General features: G+C 35.4%; 1 protein-coding gene across 3 annotated transcripts in view; it reads right to left on the bottom strand.

Moving 5' to 3' along the window:
- LOC106955580 (RALY RNA binding protein like) overlaps positions 1 to 8,916 on the bottom strand; it is a 118,777-nt gene that overhangs the window by 81,709 nt on the left and 28,152 nt on the right. The gene's annotated exons all lie outside the window — the stretch shown is intronic.

Raw genomic sequence — 8,916 nt, 5'->3', positions numbered from 1 at the left:
GAAACAGCTCGACTTGAAGTCAGACATCTCTTTGTTAATGTTGTCATAAAAGAAAGTTTTGATGTTTGTGGAAAAAATGGTTTGCAAATCTGTAAATTTATTTTTATCGCAATAAGATATATTTCCTGTTTTGAAAGTAAAAAAATAAAATAAAACAGGATCAAAAGTGTTTGAAAGACGTACAATCCTTTAAGAACGACCCTGGAAGATATTCATAAACATTTTACAAAATCATAATGTTGTAGTTTTATGAAGAAGAAGCAATTAATGTGGGGGAAAAATCTCAAAACTATTAACCTGAACTAGTTTTGTAGGGCCTGTCAGTTTAACCTCTGGCTCACTTTTCAGTATTTGTTTATTTTCTATCTGTTTTAACTGAACCTGCACCGATCAGAGATTTAAAAGACCTCGATCAGTCCTCTGAGGGAATAAAAAAGTAAACCACAGCATGGTTTCCCCTTCTTCTTAAAGAGTTAGACTGCGACCTGATAAACACGATTAAGTAATTACTGACTACACAGTTTAAGTTTGATTAGAGGGTCTGGATCTCTTAACTGCTAAAAATGGGGATAAGCTTAACAACAGACATTATGGTTTTCAAAATAATTAATGTGTTGTTTAGGGCTGGGATGTTAACATGCTAACTTTGCACAGATTTTAACGTATTAAAAATATTAAGACGAGCGGGAACGTTTGCATTCACATGTTTCTGGTACACCGGTAAATTTGACGCACAAGCAACATCAGCAAACAGCGACGGACGACAAAGCCGCCTTTCTTAGTTCCACTGGGGAATTAAGAAAAGTTTGTTTCAAAAAATAATCCGGTGGGGCCCTGGAAAGAAAAACTAAACGATCGTCGTGTGAAAGTTGTGCTAAGCGGAGTTAGCCTAACAACGAGATATTCAAGGCTAAAATATCAACTCAGTGCTAAGCATGTTGCAGCAGCTCTGATGTCCCCAACGCTACTGTCACAGTTCACATTTTTTTCAGTCATATGGCTGATTCAGTGGTGAGTGGGTGTAAAAGCACAGAATGATTAACCTGAATAACAAAATAAAATAATGAATGTCTTTGCATCAAAAGGGAAACGTGTTATTTCCTGTGTTGACAGCAAAAATGCTTTAGTTGTCCAATAATTTATAAAGTAAGTATATAGTGGGCTATGCACCATCAGTCTGTAGCATATAGTCTTATAAATGTGTGGGGCTCCACCCTCATTGTGAAAACCAAAAATAAGGTGCATAAATTTGGACTGTATGAATTTCCATACATTTCTGTAACAGTCATGACCTCAACTCAATGTTTACACCCACACATAAAAATGTCTTCAAACAGATGCTCAATTATACCACCGTGCATGTTTGAAAAGCAGAAATTGAGCCTCCTGCACAAACAACAAGAATCCAGCAAGGGGTTTTCGGATGGTAAATCAACAGCAAAACACTTATTTTGTCCAGCAGCCATTGTACAGCGCATGCATGCAGCAGTAAAACCAGATTGTCAAAATTAAAACAATATTCAAAAATATTTAACTGAACAGTCAGAACTATGCACTGGAGCAAAGACTCCATGAAGAGACTACTGTTAATGTTTTTTTTCCCAGTAAATGTCTGTGAACGTCTTTGATGGAAAACGATGACACAGGAAACTTTATTCATGAGGATTAGTAGCTGCATATCTGTCAAATACTAAAACAACTTGAGGTTAAATGAACCCCGAACCTTTGATCTTCCTCTCCCTGCCGCTCGTCTTCGTCACTGCCTCCCGTACTTTGCTTTGAGTGACGCCTTGTGCTCAGCCTGAAACGATGACTGTCAGGCTGTATCATCACTGTAGGTGGAAATGTGGGTTAATTGTTATGTAAATAAACCAATGAGGTGGAAGGGTCACTAAGAGGTCAAAGAAGGGAAACTAGAGATTTTTTTGTAATTTTTTGTAAACGAAAAAATTCTAAAATAAATAAAATAAAAGCTTTATCATGATTCAGGCTTACAGACTCACAGAAAGCTGCAGTCATCATTTTTCTCTGCCTGTATGAAATGCAGAGCGATGCTTCATCGTTGCCCCCTCCCCCACAGGTTGCTGCCCACTTCTAGTCAATGTTGGAAATAAAAACATAAACATCTCTAAACAAGCTGTGTGTTGTTTGAAGATTAACTGGTGAAGTAGGAGGTAACGTGAGCGAAGGCCGGAGCCAAAGAAGGAGTTCCTCATGGCTCAGTCTTAGGACAATCTTCACCTTCACCAGAATTGGACAATTATGACACTCAATGTGTGATCAGCAGGTAAAAATACTGACAAATCTGTTTGTTCTTCTTTTCTCTAAACTAAGAACTCCTACTGCTCAATAAATTCATCAACCAACAGCTTTTGAGTGTGAGTCCTCATCTCAACACTCCATGTGAAAAAAGTATTTGTTTAATATTTTGTGCAGATAAGATATAAGTAAATATTGCAACACTCCCGTTCCGAGACGTCCGTCCTTCCTCTTTACGATTCTTAAGGTGTTTACAATCCTGTAATGATTGCAAATAAAATACCTTAAGTATCAAGTTCCTGCTTATCACATGCTATTATTTGCCACTCGCAAAGTTACGGATTTACTTGAATAAAATCTATAAACACCGTAGTGTGATAATGAATGTGCGCAGATTCCCTGCTTTGCCTTGCAGAGTTGAAGAGGATTAGGCTTGGGTTTCCTCAGCTAACCTAATAATATGTATGACACAGCTGCAGGCGGCTTATAGTGTTTACTGCCTCACATCTCTCAGAGGAGCTGAAAGTACGGCTTCGGCAGGCCCGATGTGTCTCCGTCTATCACCTCTGCTCCTCCTTAGCTCACTGATACCTGCTGCACTGCACCTCTCCTTTATTATATCAATGCAAACAGCTCCATCTGACTGCAGGATTTCTGCTCTGGCTGACAGACTGTAGCAGTCCCCTTCAGATAGATCCAACAGGACAGGAAACTGAAGGTCCCTTTTGGACGAATGGAAATGAAACTGCACTGATACGCTTTGATTGGAAAACATCAAAATTGCTTGTATGCTTGGCTTGGCGATATGGAAAAAAAAAATCCTTTTATGATAAAATTTTTATGGTATTTGATATTGATACATCACAATGCAAGAGCAAATCTCTTTTGTCAATCTTCAAAGATTAGAACTGATCTGTGGGCTACACAAAACATGTCATTACATTATTTTGCAGAAAATCACTTCTGTCTATTTTTATTTTGACCTTCATTCACAATGAGCTGGTTTTGGGCCTCTATTACTTGCTGGTCATGACCTCAACTCAATGTTTACACCCACACATAAAAATGTCTTCAAACAGATGCTCAATTATACCACCGTGCATGTTTGAAAAGCAGAAATTGAGCCTCCTGCACAAACAACAAGAATCCAGCAAGGGGTTTTCGGATGGTAAATCAACAGCAAAACACTTATTTTGTCCAGCAGCCATTGTACAGCGCATGCATGCAGCAGTAAAACCAGCTGACCGAACATGCTGGAACTCTGATTCGGTTGCTACGCCTGTCAATCGTGACTCAACCATCTTAAGTGTTTTGAAATGGTTCATTCTAGAGGCACCAAGAAACATGAACTTATTGACAAAATTCATCTGGCTATTTTTCTTTTGTAGCACTTGGGCTGCTTTTAGAAGCAGTTGAGACCCAAATCGAAGAGTAAAAACATGGAAAAAATGTTTCCATAGGTCCATAGGTCCTCTTCTGGTACTATTAAGTGAAATCAGGAGATTTCAAAAAGTTATTTTGGATTTTAAAGATATTTTCAAAAGTTTAACATCTCGTCAAACATTATGTTGTTTTTCTGTTTTAATTTAAAGCAAGTAGCTCATATTATGCATTTTTGTCTCAAAGTTTTGTGAGACACTATTGAATTGTGGTATTTTTTTAACTGAAGGTTGTCCTACCGTGAGAACCTCAGTGGCTTCTGCCAACAGAAGCACACGGCAAACATTTGCTGAGGTGTCTTGAGGACGCTGTCTGGATAAGATGGTGCAAAAAGCCCAGCGCTGTGCTTGGTTTTGCCTGGAGTCATTACAGACGGTGTTGTAAAGGACCAAATGGACAAACTGAGAGAAATAATGGACAACAGCAGACACCATTTTCACAGCCTCTGCAACAGGAGGCATCTCAATTGGCTGATACAGAATGGAGGAGATTTTTTTTTTGGCATTTAGACTTTTTTAACTAGTGTGGTCTTTGTCCTGTGTTTTTAGGAACCAATTTATTATTATTATTATTATTATTATTATTATTATTATTATTATTAGTCAAATTTCAAACATTATCTTTGAAAATGTTTCTAATCTGCTCTTTAATAGCATATATACGAGTATTTGGTGCAAAAGAGAAAATAATTTGGAACAGAAAACTCTTAATATTAAAGTTATGTGTAAATATTAGATTTGCACCGATCCACTTTATTCATGGATACAGATATCTGCACTGCAAAAACACAAAATCTTACCAAGTAGTTTCTATTTCTAGACTTGAAATAAGGCAAAAGTAACATACAAGTAACTTTCCAGCAAGATATAAGAGCTTGTTTTAAGTAAATAATTCCTTATTGTTGATGAAAAAGTTTCAGGTACATAAGCTTTGTAAGTTCAGTCAAACATGTAAAAACAACTTTAATTTGTTCGGTCTGTGTATTTAGGGGCACAACAACCAATTTAAAAGAAATAATAAAGAAACTGAAACTGACAAAAACAATAAGTTGACGATCTTCGTCAGACATAAAAATAAACAGCAACAAACCTTCTTACAAATGGCTCAGAAAGTGCAATTAGGAATTGAAACTATAATGTCTCTCAGAGCACAAAGCATAGAATTATACTGAGTAGATCTAGCACATTGTCACCCAATCTAGATAATTTTCAATATTGAACCAATACCGGAGATTAATACTGCATTGCTGAATCTCTACTAACTGTGCGACATCTTACGTAAAGGCAAAAATCATCACTGGAATCAAAGAAGGCAAATTATTCTGCAGGTTGAGAGCACAATTTAAACGTTTTATGACTTGATTATTATTATATTTTTTTAACAACATAACATAAAGCAGAAATCTAACATTTCATCTGAGATTGAGCAAGAAGCCGAGGAAAATAAATCACATGCAACTGATTTTTCCTTTGTCACAAAACACTTAATTACTAGAAGAGTCACTTGTTATGGATCCACTCAACATGGTGCCACATTAATATTCATCCGAAGTCATGTTTGAAGTCACAGCTATGAATGTAAATTCAATATTTACTCTCCTTTTAGCCTTGCTTTAGTCAACACCTAAATCCCCAGGGAGATGTCTGCCTGCTCTTTGCTGCGGCTGCTAAATCCTCTGCTATGGTCACTGGCTGCACGCTGCCTGGCTCTGGCTGTTGCTTTCTCCTGGGCAGATGGCATGCTGGGACTTTTACTTTTTTTAAATGCAAAAACAGCATCTGGCATTGGATTAAAATTAGATGGAGTCGAATTTAAAATGCAACGTAGAAGAGAAGCTATTTCAAATTGAAGGAAAAATGTAAATTTACTGGCTTTCTTAGATTTTTTTTTTTTTTTTGGTATTTTGTAAAATATAAATGCATGATCTGATCTGCGTGGTTCTAAAATGTGACGCTGCAGAGCCTGAGTGCCTCTTTGACACTACTGTCAGTTCACATTAAATCCCACATGATGTGAAGGGTCACATAAAGCAACATTCAACTGTGAGCAGCTTTTTGGCTTGAGGTAACCAATGTTCACTGATGAAAAAAAAAACACCCAAAACATTTTTGCTCAATCTAAAGCTCAGGTTTTAGTTGTAACAACATCTTTAGAGACATTCCTGGCTCTAAAGATGACTTGACTTGCCTGATAGAATATGGATGAAGTGATTTTGGATGGAGAAATCAGGTAATTAAACAGAAAGTACAGCAAAGACAATCTATAAAACTAAAAATACTCGAACAAGAAAGGATCTTTTTTATGTGTAAATCAGCATAACTGCTTTGAATTCTCATTAAAGGCCCGGTATCAGTAAGACCTAAACTCGACCAACAGCTCATCAGCCTCCCTTTGTAAGAATAAAAGGTTTTCATTACAACAATGTGCAACACATTGAGCATTAAGTTTAAGGTGTTTTAATAATATGGGCATTTTTGTCATTTCTTGACAAAAGCAAAGATGTTTCAATATCTTTTTTGCTTTATTTTTTATTTTTCACAGATCAGTGTGAACTGGTCACACCAAGACTGTAAAGCCAGTCACTTAATAGCTTCTCAATGACAACAGAAAATTTTCCATTTTCTATTATAATACCAGCAACTTGTGCGTCCTTCTTTCTCCATCTCTTCTTTCTTCTCATTCTTCTTTTAAAAACTCTCAACTATCTTCACTCTCCCAGGAACTAAACATGCAGTTTGAATGTTTCCACACTAAAGCAAAGTATTCAGATCTCCGTTTACAAGTAGCTTTGTAACAGCAAAAATGCAACTTAAGTGAATATTAATCGTTACCAGGAACATCAACAGACCTGATGCAAAGACAGTCCCTGTAGTGTCGGTTTCCTGCTTCTTTGCATGGTTAATGGGTATTGAGAGGTTATCATTAAGGTCAGTGTTTTACACTCATCATTTAAATTGGATGTTGCATCTCAATGCCATGTCTGAATGTTGCATATGTTCTGGATTTAATACATAACAGCCTCCTGTAAAAGTAGACAACTCTGACAGAACCGTATGTTGACGTAGTTTACAGTTTTAGATCTGATCTACTTTAGGAACCACAAATAAAAGTAGGAATGTATAAACTTATTTAGACAACAACACAGTCTTATGATAATGTGCTCACAAGGATAAAACAGTTTGTAGAAGGATAAATTATGTCTAAATGTAGGATCTTGTTTCTTTTACAGTGAACATGTTAAGGTAATAAAAATAATCTGACTAGATTACATTTGGAGACTAATATAATATAATAAAACATATTCTCCAAAATTCTTTAAAACAAAACCTTAGATTGTATTGAGACTAAATCTGCCGCTTTTAGTAGTTAATCAATTAATCACACGATGAATTAAAATGAGTTCGATCACCTCCATTCTGATTATTTATATTTTTTGAAGGGCAATTTTGTTTATAGAGAAAATTATGATCCATTTTATTTATGGTTTTGGTTGTAAAGGATTTATAATCCTGATATATTTACTGGTTTTCGTTTGAGTGTTTTATTTAAAACATGGCAAACAGTTCCAGCATTAAGAGTTCGTTACAAAATTAAAACAAAATGTCATTTTCAAGATATTACTTGAAAATGGTCTTCAAACAAGAATAATATGGTTTATACTGGGACGAGTTTTGTTTTTCTATTTCGAAAGACGGCACAAGATGTTTACAGTAAACATATTTAATTTAAAGCCATATGTGACAGCAAACCATTCAGACCAGAATAGAAAAGAAAATAATAAATCTTTTATTCTCTCAGAGTGGGAAACTGGAGATGCCAAGTCAGCAGCAAAATGACAGGCAATCGAGGCGTCTAGGTTCACACAAAGACAAAAGTATAAAAATATATAAAAAACAGATAGAAAAAAAAAAAACATACTGCACAGCAGGAGCAAATTTACAACATAAATTATTGTGGGCCCAAACTAATGGGCTTTCAAGCAGCAGCTGAAATAATTGGGAATAAAACTCCTACAGCCGAGAGCCGTTTCCTGGAAGTGGGTCCTTTGCAAATGAATAATGCAAAATTGTTGACATGCAGGGGGAATTGGAAAAAAAAATCTGAATATTAGATGAAACTAATGATTGTACAAGCTAATGTGGTGGTAAAATAGGCTATTTGTTTTTCTTCTGGACGCATACAGCCAGGTGCAGTCAAGTCACCGTAACAATGATGTAAAATAACACTAAAAAATCAACTGGATTACTAAGAAGCACTTTGTTCCTTGTCTGTCACATTTTCCTGCTGTGCACTTTACAGCCAATTTCCAGTTTACATCCACATTTCTTGAAGCAGACTGTCAGGTGTTTTGAAAAAGCACCAAGTTATTGATTTTATTAGTTGTTAGCAGACGGCTTTTGACAAACAGTGTGTGGCCTCTCACGCAATTCACTTCTATTCTTCTAAAATGTCTTTATGTTAGTAGTTGAAAGGTTTTTTTTTCCCTATAAATACGATTTCTAAATACAGTGTGTGTAAAAGATACTCACACCCCTCGATGTTTTAGTCTTTTTCTGTTTACAAATCAATTATGTTCAACAAATTCTGACCAAAAGAAATGACAAAAATATAAAAACCCTTTATTATGTCAAAGTGAAAACTAATTTCTATGAAATATTGACAAAAAATGAAAACATGTTTTGTTGTATAAACAACCTCTCCCCCTTCAAGTCAGTATGTAGTCTGAGTCTGTGTTTATAGGTCTGTACAATAATGATAACTTCACTACAAAAACACAAAATCTTACCAAGAGGTTTTAGTCTAGATTCTAGTGCAGATATTATATTACACTTCAAATAAGTCAAACTAACTAAAAGTAGCTTTTCAGAAAGACATATTAATATATTTCCTTAATGTTGATGAAAAAGTATTAGTTATATTGGTAGATTATTTTACTAATAAGACATTTTTCCCATGTTATAAGTTGATTTATCTGTCAATGGAGCTAGTACTTCCTCTTTAATATTAAGGAATTATTTACTCAAAACAAGCCTCTATATGTTGCTGAAAATTTACTTTTTAGTTTGTCTTATTTCAAGTGTATTAAGATATTTGCACAAGAAACTAGACAAAAATTACTTGAGAAGATTTTGGGTTTTTGCAGTGAAGCCAAACAGAATAACAAAGACGTCAAAACACCAAATTATTGGATGTTATAATTGTTAGAAGAATTACTTA

This window comes from Poecilia latipinna, unplaced genomic scaffold (assembly GCF_001443285.1).
Source record: "Poecilia latipinna isolate Pla-1442-1.1 unplaced genomic scaffold, P_latipinna-1.0 Scaffold750, whole genome shotgun sequence".
NCBI classification, from domain to species: Eukaryota; Metazoa; Chordata; class Actinopteri; order Cyprinodontiformes; family Poeciliidae; genus Poecilia; species Poecilia latipinna.
The sequence above is the reverse complement of the archived record's forward strand: the minus strand, read 5'-3'. Positions and strand labels throughout refer to the sequence as shown.